The 13912-nt window shown below is 43.1% G+C and overlaps 1 protein-coding gene across 7 annotated transcripts in view; it reads right to left on the bottom strand.

Annotated features, from left to right (window-relative positions):
• The window catches only part of mical2b (microtubule associated monooxygenase, calponin and LIM domain containing 2b), a 127497-nt gene extending 113832 nt beyond the window's left edge, over window positions 1-13665 (bottom strand). For 2 of the 7 annotated variants that reach the window (XR_009788424.1, XM_061772531.1), the window contains exon 1: window positions 13447-13664. The gene's annotated coding sequence lies outside the window, so the exon portion shown is untranslated. Of the gene's footprint in view, window positions 1-13446 lie in introns of all 7 variants that reach the window. The other 5 variants (XM_061772535.1, XM_061772530.1, XM_061772532.1 and 2 more) reach the window with 5 other exon arrangements.
• Window positions 13666-13912: the final 247 nt, after the last annotated feature.

The raw sequence follows: 13912 nt of genomic DNA, 5'->3' as shown, positions 1-13912 counted from the left end.
CAGGTTTGCTCTCAAGGCCTTTGAAGGGAAGAACCCCCACTGCCAAGATCTGCAGCTGCCGCTGAAAGAGGACGTGGAGACAATGAGCGCGCTCGCTGCCTTGATCGACGCCTTTGTATCCCCTTCTTAAATTTTTTGAATTTGCTGTGTTTAGATTAGGTTTTATTGAGTATTGTAGTGAAATAGGCTGCAGGTATAAGGGTTGTTGGGATTGGGGGATTGAAGGTAATATAGAACACTTTATATTCTAATATGTAATTCTATATGTAATATAATATAATATAATATAGATTTTCATGGTGTAACTAGTTTGGAAGGTAAGCAAGGATGTTTATTGCAGTATAATCAGATGAGGGGGTAGGAGTTTATTGCAGGAAAGCCCCCCCATCAGGGTGTATCTGGAGACAATAAAGAACAGATGTCAAGGAAGAAAAGGACTGCGGGGAGCCACTATAGGCATTGAATTCAGGAATATGGGACGGCGTCTGGAGACGGCATCTGGAGCTAAGCGGCGAATGGTCATCATTCTGCAGAGCAACGATGATGTCAGATGGCACTATGGACCAATCAGACGACAGCGATTCCATACTTTCACTTTTTGAAACATTGGATAAGTCTGGGGTAGAATCAGATAGTTTTGTTCGACTGCTCTATCTGCTGAGGATAAGATATGGATAGTTACGAACCCAGAGCTCTGCAAAATGTATAGACTCCTCTGTCAGGAATTTAATTGGTTGGTTTTTAATACATTGTTATGAACGTAGTTCTTTTCACGAAAAAGAACTACGTTTTTATTCGGTGTATTCGATCAAAATCGTCGACAATTAATTTATTTGTCAACGTTGTCGCTTATTTTTTGTTTAAGCTTTGCTTTCCTCGTTGAAATCTCCCACTGACCGGGTGCTGGCTGTGTGCTCACCTGTTATGCATATTAGTGGTTAGCTTGGGTCTTTTTTTGATTATGCACATGCGCAATAGTGGGCATCCGGGTAGCCGTGTGACTTACCCAGAAAAAGTACCGCTAGCCGTTGGCGACGTTGCTCGAAAAATTGAGCACTTCACGAAAAATACTGAAAACAATGCAATGCTCCTCTAATGCCAGCACGACAGTAATTCACGAGCATCTAAAAAGGAATTACTTTGTGGCTGATTCCATTTCTGACAAAGAGGAAGAGTCATCGCTGGGATGCTATTTGTCAAGTTAGCCGCTATTACTAGCATCAACGCACGGCGAAGGGCTGTGAACTACTTTCTTGAAGCTATAAATGTTAACATTATTTTAAGGCTTGCTGTAGCAGGCCGGCTTAGCGATGCGCCAACGTGGCGGCAATGTTGACAGGGACAACGTTAGCATCACTGGCAATGCACATACATTGAAAATAATCACAACTTCCTCATTTCTCAACCAAATTTTTCGAGGTTTTATTTTCTGTCAATGTCAAAGCATGTGTTATTAATGCAGAACATTTGAAAAAAACAACCCCCCAAGAAATCTTGCCAATGAAAGGTCATGTCCAGTTCCCTTGTTGTGATTGTGCATAGTTTGTGGTTCCATTTTAAAGTGCACGAAACATTTACAACTAAAAATGTTAAAGGCCACAGTATCGCAATTATAATTTGTACTATCACATATAACGTTGCCCGGAATGCTGGTACTAGCTGCAAAGTTGATTAAAAGTTGAATGTACTATTACCAGATCAACATTGTAAATAAGACACTGTTCTTTATGTTCTATATGGATATACAATTCAAGCTGGAAGCTAATGATGGTTGTATAAGAGCAGCTGCTGCGATAAGATGCAATTTACATATCGCTGGCGTCGAGCGGAATCCTCGTACCTCCAAAACTGTCACTTTTCACGAAACCAAAATGTGTGTTGAGCCATTAACATAGCATCATCAAAGGGAGAAATCAATTTTTAGCACTTGAAAAAATATGGAATTCACCAAATTTGGACATGAGGTTTGGGCACGATGCCAGCAATATGAACCGATTAGTCGAATAATTGCAAAAATAATCATAACATTATTATAGTTGACTAGTCAACTATCAAAATAATCATTTGTGGCAGCCCTAATGAGGATAAGGGGTATAGAAACTGGATGGATGGACTACTGTATATAATTAATGAGACGTGTATTTAAATTGCCGGACGGAACCTTTTTTTCCTGTGTTCTTATTTTTGTGCGCTGTGAACTCAAGCATGAGAATCAAATGCAAGGTAATGCCCTTTCTAATGGTATGCCTTTTGTGCGGTTTAGTCACAATCAAGCAACCAAAGTGATGATTGATTAATGAAATATTTACATTTATTGGCAAGAAAGGTAGCCATGTCTGCGTAGTAAAACTCCTGATCTTTTTCTTTTCTTTTTTTACAATTTCTAATATTACCGTAACTTCTAACCTTTATATTTTAAAATCAAATCAAACTTCTCACCCATGTACAATAAATAAAGTATATAAAGTCTTGATTATTAATGTACAATATACCGCAGCCTCTTTGAACACATGGTGGTCTGAACGCTATAGGTTTACATGTACTGAGACCAGCTTTGACTGTCGCATGCAAGTCCTTAAATCAAACTCCTAATCCTCATAGCATTAACGCCCCATACTGTAGATGACGGACACGGATTAAGCCTATAAACTTGTCAGCAGTTGTTATGACAGAATACCCTGCACTTACCTGCAAAGTACCCATAAATGCATAACCATTACAGTGTAAAACCAAAGAAAAGGGAGGTTCAATATTTATCTCCCTCATATCGCAATCAACAACACCTTAATTGACTACAAGAAGCTACCCAGGAAGTAAGACCCACTGAACTACAGCTGCTCTTCTTCCGACCGTCCAATTGTTAAGCAAGTGTGCTTGATCTCTGTTTGAGCAGGGTACAGAGCAGACATGCACATTATTCAAACAAACTGAACTTTAACGTTTGTTTGAGCATTGTACAAATTGCATACTGCACCCTAAATTGTCATGCACCTACTGCTTCTCCAACAACCAGTAATTAATAGATTACTTTTTTGGGGGGGGGAGTTTGTGCATTGTAAGTTAAATAGGTTAAGTCACCGATAAAGCACAGCTGCATGCTATTTCTCTGCAGAATGTATTTCCCATTCCAGTTTGACAGTTCTTTGGACAAAGGTGTGTAGGGGGGGTTGGTTTTCTTCCTACCAAGGCATTTCATGTTGATTTTTATTTATTTATTTCAGTTATATTTTAGTATAAAAACAGTTTAACATTAAATTCCCCTAGTCAATGATCAGGGAAATTCATTAAAATTTTAGCTTAGTGGGAGGCAATGATGAGTGCCTTCTCAGGGCATTGAATCGATCACTAATGGACTGTTCTGTTTGTCTAAGAAGACGTTTTGCCTCTCATCCGAGCAGGCTTCATCAGTTCATGCAACAAGGCTTAGGATGCACTAGTCTCATCCTCAGGTTTCGGCTCGTCACCAGCGATATGATCCCATTAGTCGACTAATCGCAACTAATCGTTAGGACACATTAGCGTCCTCCTAACTAAGGCTTGTTGCATGGACTGATGAAGCCTGCTCAGATGAGAGGCAAAGAGTCTTCTAAGACAAACAGAACAGTCATGTTGCAATTGATTCAATACCCTGAGAACGAACTGACTTGGATGAATAAGAATTATCACAGGCAATGAGTGCCGAAATGTAACAAAAGCACTCCAAAATAAATGTAGTTAAATAAATTATAAATATAAATAAAATTCATTATTGGTTAAGTGTGATCCTGACATTCTGGCTTTAATGGCTGCAACAACAAAAATAAAATCAATCTAACAAACATAGGACCCATGTAACCAAGTACTTTTGACATTGAACAAGTAGCCTACTCAGAGATACTACTATTTGCGGATTAAAACAATCCTGAAACAGATGGGCAAAAACATGAGCAAAGTACAGTGAAAAAACAACAACTTTTCTTCTCACTGCCAGGCCCCACTGTTCAATAATTCAAATTTTGTTCTCAAGTCAACCAATGAAAAGATTATCTGACACACTGGAGCTCAACTTGGCCTTTCTCATCTGACAGCAGCTCATGTTGTCAGCCAGCAATGCTTAGCTCCCTGGTGTATTTTTATCACCTGGTCTCTCCCCCAAAGCTGATATGTGCAGTGTCACCCCCATATAAGTCAACCACTCATTCCAGGAACTAACGTGTGCCACAGTGGGTTGTTTTCGTGCCCCCATAGACTGAATGACAGAAAGCCAAATGAGAAAAGACTAAGAGAAAGTGATATCAACATCTTTGATGTCAACTGCAGTAGTGTGATAATAAAAACCTAATTGTTAATTCCAGTACTTCCGAACACTACTCTCAGATTATCCAAATGCTCTGTAATACAAAGCAGGGTGAGGAAACCGTATAGAGTGCAGAAAAGAATGAGACTCATCAACAAATAGAATATTTATTTTGAATATAACACTTATTGAAACAGTCACCTATTCGGAATCCCCAATAATTAAGACGTTTCTTTTGTAGAACAATCACATTCTTTATACATTACAGGGGTACCAGTAGGAAATTTGGAATACATACAAATACACCGTTACATTTTTAGTGTTATTTCAGTCTGTTTTTTTAACACATTAGAGAAACACAGGAAGTATGCTCACGGTATTAACCACAAAAGAATATTGTATGTACACATTGCTTCAGTGTATGCAAAACTGTATGTTTAAAAAAATAATTAAAAAATAGTCACTTTGTGTTGTCACAAAGTCAGCTAAGCCCATGATTTTCAATTAACAACAGAAATACAGAGAATAATTTTTCCTTCGAGGTGTTAATAACCCCTCCTTGAGCCGTCACCTTATCGGGGTAGAGGGGTTTGTGTGTCCCAATGATCCTAGGAGCTAAGTTGTCTGGGGCTTTATGCCCCTGGCAGGGTCACCCATGGCAAACAGGTCCTAGGTGAGGGACCAGACAAAGCACGGCTCCAAAAACCCCTATGAGGAGTACAATAAATGGATTCAGGTTTCCCTTGCCCGGACGCGGGTCACCAGGGGCCCCCTCTGGAGCCAGGCCTGGAGGTGGGGCTCGAAGGCGAGCGCCTGGTGGCCGGGCCTGCACCCATGGGGCCCGGCCGGGCACAGCCCGAAAGGGTAACGTAGGTGCCCCTTCCCATGGGCTCACCACCTGTGGGAGGGGCCCATAGGGGTCGGGTGCAGTGCGAGCTGGGCGGTGGACGAAGGCGGGGACCTTGGCGATCCGATCCCCGGCTACAGAAGCTGGCTCTAGGGACGGGGAATGTCACCTCTCTGGCAGGGAAGGAGGCCGAGCTGGTGTGTGAGGTCGAGAAGTTCTGACTAGATATAGTCGGACTTGCCTCCACGCACAGCTTGGGCTCTGGTACCAATCCTCTCGAGAGGGGTTGGACTCTTTTCCACTCTGGAGTTGGCCACGGTGAGAGGCGGCGAGCAGATGTGGGTATACTTATTGCTCCCCGGCTCGGCGCCTGTACGTTGGGGTTAACCCCGGTGGACGAGAGGGTAGCCTCCCTCCGCCTTCGGGTGGAGGGACGGGTCCTGACTGTTGTTTCTGCCTATGCGCCAAACAACAGTTCAGAGTACCCACCCTTTTTGGAGTCCTTGGAGGAGGTGCTGGAGAGCGCTCTCGTTGGGGACTCCATCGTACTGCTGGGGGACTTCAATGCTCACGTAGGCAATGACAGTGAGACCTGGAAGGGCGTGATTGGGAGGAACGGCCCCCCCGATCAGAACCCGAGCGGTGTTCTGTTATTGGAATTCTGTGCTCATCACGGATTGTCCATAATGAACACCATGTTCAAGCATAAGGGTGTCCACACGTGCACTTGGCACCAGGACACCCTAGGTCGCAGTTCGATGATCGACTTTGTGGTCGTGTCATCGGAACTTGCGGCCGCTTGTCTTGGACACTCAGGTAAAGAGAGGGGCCGAGCTGTCAACTGATCACCACCTGGTGGTGATTTGGCTCCGATGGTGGGGGAAGATGCCGGTCCGACGTGGCAGGCTCAAACGTATTGAGAGGGTCTGCTGGGAACATCTGGCGGAATCCCCTGTCAGAAGGAGTTTCAACTCCCACCTCCGACAGAACTTTGCTCATGTTCCGGGAGAGGCAGGGGCCATCGAGTCTGAGTGGACCATGTTCCTCCATTGCTGAGGCGGCCGGCTGGAGCTGTGGCCGTAGGTGGTTGGTGCCTGTCGTAGTGGCAATCCCCGAACCCGGTGGTGGATACCAACGGTGAGGGATGCCGTCAAGCTGAAGAAGGAGCCCTATCGGGCCTTTTTGGCCTGTGGGACTACTGAGACAGCTAATGGGTACCAGCTGGCCAAGCGGAATGCAGCTTTGGTGGTCGCTGAAGCAAAAACTCGGGCATGCGAGGAGTTCGGTGAGGCCATGGAGAAAGACTTACGGACAGCTTCGAGGAAATTCTGGTCCACCATCCGGCGTCTCAGGAGGGGGAAGCAGTGCACCATTAACACTGTGTATAGTGGGGATGGGGCGCTGCTGACCTCGACTCGGGACGTTGTGAGCCGGTGGGGAGAATACTTCGAAGACCTCCTCAATTCCACCGACACGCCTTCCTATGAGGTTAGCAGAGTCTGGGTTCTCTGAGGCGGGCTCTCCTATCTTTGGGGTTGATGTCACCGAGGTGGTTAAAAAGCTCCTCGGTGGTAAGGCCCCGGGGGTGGATGAGATTCACCCGGAGTTCCTCAAGGCTCTGGATGTTGTAGGGCTGTCCTGGTTGACACACCTCTGCAACATCGCGTGGACATCGGGGACAGTGCCTCTGGATTGGCAGACTGGGGTGGTGGTCCCCCTTTTTAAGAAGGGGGACCGGAGGATGTGTTCCAACTACAGGGGGATCACACTACTCAGCCTCCCTGGTAAGGTCTATGCAGGGGTGCTGGAGGGTCCGTCGGGAAGTTGAATCTCAGATTCAGGAGGAGCAGTGTGGTTTTCGTCCTGGCCGTGTAACAGTGGACCAGCTCTACACCCTTGGCAGGATCCTCGAGGGTGCATGGGAGTTCGCCCAAACAGTCTACATGTGTTTTGTGGACTTGGAGAAGAATGTGTCCCTCGGGGGGTCCTGTGGGGGGTGCTTCGGGAGTATGGGGTACCGAACCCCCTGATACGGGCTGTTCGGTCTCTGTACGACCGGAGTCAGAGTTTGGTACGCATATCCGGCAGTAAGTCAGACTCGTTCGCGGCGAGGGTTGGACTCCGCCAAGGCTGCCCTTTGTCACCGATTCTGTTCATAAGTTTTATGGACAGAATTTCTAGGCGCAGCCGAGGTGTAGAGGTGGTCCGGTTTGGTGGCCTCAGTATTGCATCTCTGCTTTTTGCAGATGATGTGGTTCTGTTGGCTTCATCAAGCCGTGACCTCCAACTCTCACTGGAGCAGTTCGCAGCCGAGTGTGAAGCGGCTGGGAAGATAATCAGCACCTCCAAATCTGAGACCATGGTCCTCAGTCGGAAAAGGGTGGCGTGCCCTCTCCAGGTAGGGGATGAGATCCTTCCCCAAGTGGAGGAGTTCAAGTATCTTGGGGTCTTGTTCACGAGTGAGGGAAGAATGGAACGGGAGATTGACAGGCGGATCGGTGCAGCGTCTGCAGTGATGCAGACTTTGTATCGGTCCGTTGTGGTAAAGAAGGAGCTAAGCCGAAAGGCGAAGCTCTCAATTCACCGGTCGATCTACGTTCCTACCCTCACCTATGGTCACGAGCTGAGGGTTGTGACCGAAAGAACAAGATCCCAGATACAAGCGGCCAAAATAAGTTTTCTCCGCAGGGTGTCCGGGCTCTCCCTTAGAGATAGGGTGAGAAGCTCGGTCATCCGGGAGGATCTCAGAGTAGAGCCGCTGCTCCTTCACATTGAGAGGAGCCAGATGAGGTGGCTGGGGCATCTGATTGGGATGCCTCCCGGACGCCTACCCGATGACGTGTTCCGGGCACGTCCCACCGGGAGGAGACCCCGGGGACGACCCAGGACACGCTGGAGAGACGACATCCTTCGGCTGGCCTGGGAACGCCTCGGGATTCCCCCGGAAGAGATGGATGAAGTGGCTGGGGAGAGGGAAGTCTGGGAGTCCCTGCTAAAGCTACTGCCCCTACGACCCGACCTCTGATAAGCGGTAGAAAATGGATGGATGGTGTTAACAATGTAATCCAAATTAAATTAACTGCTGCAATCGCATGCTACTTGGTGGGTGGAAGTGTCAACGATAGCAGTCTGTTTTTTTCAGGTTGGCAAATCAGTCTATTACTTTGATGTGACTCAGATAGTGAAGTGACTTTTTGATTGACATTACTGCAAGACTGAATTTTCCCCTTCAAGATACAGAAGATATAGATTGAAACATTAATTGTACTAATAACTAATCAGTATAGAGGCTAATGACATTGACTTTGGCTCACAACACTAACTTTGCCGCAGAGATTACATTATGGGTGCATATGTGACTAAAATGGTTGGAGAAAGATATTACCCAATTACTTCTAAATTAAACAATAAATATTAATGTTAAACAATGAATATTAATGTTCTCTTGAAAATATGTGGGACATAAGCCAAATTAAGGCTTATATTTATATCTTGGCTTTCTCCACTTTCTAATCATTACTCTCCCAAATAAAATTTCAAGTTTGTCTTATACGATGCACCTTGACTGAAATGTTTCATATTTCAGACTTTAATTAAATAGTCAGGCAGCTTTTGACAAAGAATATGGTGAAAAGGAAGATGAGGAGTACCGTACATTTCAGCACAAATGGACAGAGGAATTCACCTTCGTGGAGAGCAGGTTCTGTGGTGTGTCTAATATGCAACAATAACATTTCTGCGATGAAACTGTCAAATATAAAGCGGCACTTCGACACACGCCATGCTACATTTGCATTGAAAAATCCCGTGGGGGACGGTAGGAAAAAGGGATGCCAAGCGCTCCTTTGCATTGTGCAAGTTAGTCACAGCTGGCGAGTATGCCAAAACATTCATGCTTGATGTGGCCATTGAACTTTTTGACAACTTTTCGGATAAATATAAGATAAGCGAATAAAAGACGTGCCTCTGTCAGCAAGAACTGTTGACAATCGTACCATCATGATGACAAATCAAGTGGAAGAATTTTATAAATAAATTATTTTATTTATTATTGGTTAGCTTCAGTATAACGTTATTAAAAAGAATAAAGTCAGACACTTATTATATTCTAAAATTGTTGTTGTTAAAAATGTGTCCAAAAATGCATGCTTATAGTTGTATGAGAAAGCTCTCACGGAAATACATTTTATAACATATGCCTTTAATGGCTCTTAGCCAAAAAGGTTCCTGACCCTTGCCTTAGAAGAACAACAAGATACATTACTTAGTCAGTCGTGTTTCATGCTCACATTGTGTATTTGCAGGTTAACTGGAGAGCAAATGTTATTACAGTGTGTTATTATACAGTACAATACTGTGAGTGCAACATTTCTTATGAAATTTTTTTTAAATTACATATTAGGTGTTTTTGAGGAGGCTGGAACAGGCCACAGAACCAATTAAACGTGTATCACAAGACACCAAGGTAGTTCCTAATCCAATTCCTATTAAAGACCCCAAAAACGAAAATCCGTTTTGTTTCTAAATACTACGCTTTACACGTTCAGGATTTTTGGGGCCGATCACCGATCAGAGAGTTTAAAAAAAAAAAAAACGATAACCGATCCGATCACAAGATTGAGCAATGCGGCTATTTAAATGACTTGTTCATTTACTGTATATACTTGTGTACTCAATTGCTCAAAAAATTATATTTACAATAATTAATGTATCTTTGTTCATCTATTTATGCCAGTGAGGCATAGTGACAGACAGAACAAATGTATGGTCTTCTATTAGATGGCAGGAAGTACATACAGTAATTAATGTATCCACTTTTTGTGACATTTTTGTTCGTTGGTGTGCCGTGAGATTTTTCAATTGTAAAATATGTGCCCTTGGCTCCATGAAGGTTGGAAATCACTGGTCTAGTTAGATCGCGTATTCTAATCAGTCAGGTTGAACCAACACTACAACATGACATAAATAATGGGTGCTAACTTACTGTAATTAAATTACTTTACTGTAATTACTTCACACACACCAAAACTTTAGGGCATATATGTCAAACTCAGTCCCGGGGGGCAAATTTGTCCCACGATGTAATTATATTTGGCCCGCAAAACCATATCAAATGTGTATTAGAGCTGGCCCACCAGTCAATAGCACATGCGCCACGAATATTACAAGTCCCAGAATGCTCTGCTCGTGTGTTGGCCCATCAGTCGAGACCGGCGAGCGCACCTTCCCTTTCTGTAGCAGTCGTTAGCAACTATGCTACCAGTCTCCTTGAGCAAATTTACACTTCCCCTTCCCAAAAATGGGCAAATGAAAGATGGAAAACAGTTAACTTCCAAGACAGGTGGGAGGCACTGTTCTGTTCACTACAGTAAAAGACAGACCTGTTTGTCGTGTGCGGAGCAACGTGGCTGTAACAAAGACTATAACAAAATTGAATTAATGTTTTTTTTAATGCCCTTTATCAACTCCTAGGCCAGGACTGTTAATAGTTTGAGGTTTGGATTTTTATTGAAGAAAATTCTTATTTTATGGGGTTGTTTTGTTGTTGGCGTTTGAAAAAATATTTTCATCAAAAAGAAAGGTAGTTGGAGATAAATAGAAGATAGGGAGACGGAAGAATTCATGTTATCGATTTAAATACAAAACAACAAACAAATACTACTGATGTCTTATCGCAAATTTTATTTCTCATGTTTATAATATTAAAGTTGGTTTATTCCAGATTCAGTGTTTAAGCAAAATTTAAGTTTGTTGTCAATGATAAACTTTAACGCTACATTTCTGCAGAGACGGACGGGAAACATGCACATCGCAGTGATTTTTCATTAAATATGGAGTTTGGCCCATGACGTTGTCCAGATTTTTAATTTTGGCCCACCGTGAATTTGAGGTATGTTCACGTACTTTTAATAAGATACGGCTCACAAGCAGGCAACAAAACGTTATGCGGCCTAGCAAGCTAAGTGCTAGCATTAACGTAGGGCCAAATCGTTGGTTGTGGATTATGTCACACTACAAATTTTGTTGTTCCCGGCAAAATATGTCGGGCCCAATCTGGGAAATGGGTGCGATAGCTAATAGGGTCAATATCTGGGTTAAAATCCTGTAGTCTGATCTAGGCATTAAGCGGCCACAGAAGCACGTTGTCCTGCTGAATTTCAATGGTGGGGAAATTGTCCTGGCAGCGCAGTTTATGGTCATTATGCCGGTTCAGAGGCCGCTTCTCTGCAATCGTGAAAGCAGTCGCTATCTCCATTGCTGGATATACTGCTTACGAGCTGTGATAAAAGGAAGAAGTCTCCATGTATTTGAGTGGCAGCGGAGGAAGGATTTTCAGAGCTCACAGCGACACACCCACAGCATCTGGAAGCTCAAGGAATGACTCAATTCTTGACCATTTGTAAACCTGATTTCACATACTTTGCGATTTTTCTAATCCATTCATTCATTGTCTTTTCTGTGACTGCAAGCCATTTTTTGCTGTTTTGGGGGTCTTTAAAAATGCCCATATTTTTTTTTTTAGATTTTGTTACATGTACATTTGACACATAGCCAATATGACTGTCTACATTAACATAGGGCTTCAAAATAAAATGGTCGAAAAAAATTTTCACTAAAATACAATTTCTGATTTTAATAAGGTTAAATAGAATTAAAAGCATTTTTTGTAAAACTATTTTTTTCTTGCAGAGAAAAATGTCCCATTTGTCAAATCATACATGTAAACAATGGTACTTGATTATCTTTAAAATGTTCAAGAGAATAAAATGAGCCATCAAATTGTATGAATGGAAGAGAACTAACACAATCCCTCCAGCTCTCTCACTGTCTCTTCACATGTAGAGTTGTACAGTTGACCTCTGCAGAATTTGTGCAGCTTGGATGCACATACCTTGGGTCAAAAGGTTCCAACATGTTGATAAATTACTGCCTTTGCAATACACAAATGGGCACGTCTTTGGCAATGTTCAGCGCTATTCCCTCCGCAATTGCTGATGGAAGACAATGTGAAAATGATTCCACTCGTCTGTTTTTAACAGGAACTTAAGTTTCAAGGACGGTGGGGAAAGTCACTAATATGGCAACACAAACTGTGCTTTCGTAAACTAGCATCACTCTGTTCTCGGCCATATTGTTGTCCCATGCAGTGCATGTAAGCAGATGACACATTTTGAATGATAGAAGCCACACAAAAAAAAAAAACGATTACAAGAAATAGTCCTGACAAATAAGACTGAATTACTGTAAATCCCGTATAAGCCCAGCTATACATTTACAGAACACATGAAACAAACAGATACATACAGCACTGCAGAATAAAATACACATCCAGACACCGGTGCAGTGACAACACAGAAGTAAACAATATATAATGGAAAATATATATATAATTATTATACATTAAATGTTGCATACCATTGAGTTGGCCTGAGCTGGCTTTAGTTGTAGTTTAGATTGGTGCTTTTTTTGATGATGATTATTTATTTATTTTAATGTTTTGTGTTTTAGCAGAGCCTCCGATGGGCGTAGTGATGCACTCCTGTGATTTCGTTGCAGGTAGTGTAGCTTCAGTTCCCTCCAGGTGATGGTGTGAATGTTTGACTGTCTCTAGTTACCTGCTATCCTCGACATATGCGGCATAGAGAATGGATGGATGGATGGATGAATGATGAATGAATGAATGAATGAATGAATGAATGAAAGGATGGGCCATCGAATTGGCAGATATCCTATGCGTTGCAGATTTGTATTCTATTGGGAGAGCCCTGATTCCCATCTGAGGATATCCGATTCCTTGTGTTTGTGTGTTTATACTTACATGGCACATATCCGAAACCTATGTAGTGCCATTTTGGGAGCAAAATAAATAAATTAACAAAATAAAAAATAAAAACTAATTTTGTGACTTGAACCGACCTGCTGCTTTGAGATTTACTCGGCTGTAAATCGGTTTTAATTTGGATAGAGGTTTTAGGTTACATTGAGCGGTACATTGTTCTTGATAGCGGTCGTGCTCACGGCCTCTCTTCGGCAACTTATTAGAACGAGCCGTAAGCTTGCCTGAATTAAGTCCATGAACATTATACCTTAGCCCGGAGCCCGTTGGCCTGCTTTATTTCACCTGCTGCGCCTGTTCGAGCGAGAAGTAGCGGAAAGGAAGCGACACAGATAAAAAACAAAAAAAAAAAAAAGTTCACGCGTGACAGGTTTGTTAGAAAGGTCATATTTACTTTGGAAATGGCAGTCAGGTGCGAATTCCAAAGTAACATTCGTGATAGGCATTAAGTGCTGCTCTCACTCGCATGCTGTGTCAGCTCCTTACCGGGCAGCTCATTTCAGTAAGTCGGCGACCTGTCGCACTCCTCCGTCATTATTCCAAGTTGTGTCGCAAATAAATTCCCTCCCAAGTATTGGCGCAGGTTGACTTGAATGTCGACACGCGTATTTTGGTTGTTCTAACAGCTGCCGCGAGCGTGTCTGCCTCACGGTTGATCGAATTGAATAACCGCGTGAAGTCAATAATCACGAGCAATCGTACACTTCCGTCTAGCCTTTCAAAGTAAAACACGCACCCATCAACATCCGCTTCATCGGTATTGATCAATGCCGTTTGTTGTTATTCGCGTACGCACAATTAATAAAAAATGAATATAGCACCCACTATGGTTTGCTCGACCGCAGAAAATTGGCTTCACATTAGGTTTGTTTTTAACGTGAAGGTTTTATTTTTTTTCGGGCGGATTTGTACACGACTCAGATAAGCCACTCACATTGCTGTTCAGTACCAT

Source organism: Phyllopteryx taeniolatus, chromosome 5 (genome assembly GCF_024500385.1).
Source record: "Phyllopteryx taeniolatus isolate TA_2022b chromosome 5, UOR_Ptae_1.2, whole genome shotgun sequence".
Lineage (NCBI taxonomy): Eukaryota > Metazoa > Chordata > Actinopteri > Syngnathiformes > Syngnathidae > Phyllopteryx > Phyllopteryx taeniolatus.
The sequence above is the reverse complement of the archived record's forward strand: the minus strand, read 5'-3'. Positions and strand labels throughout refer to the sequence as shown.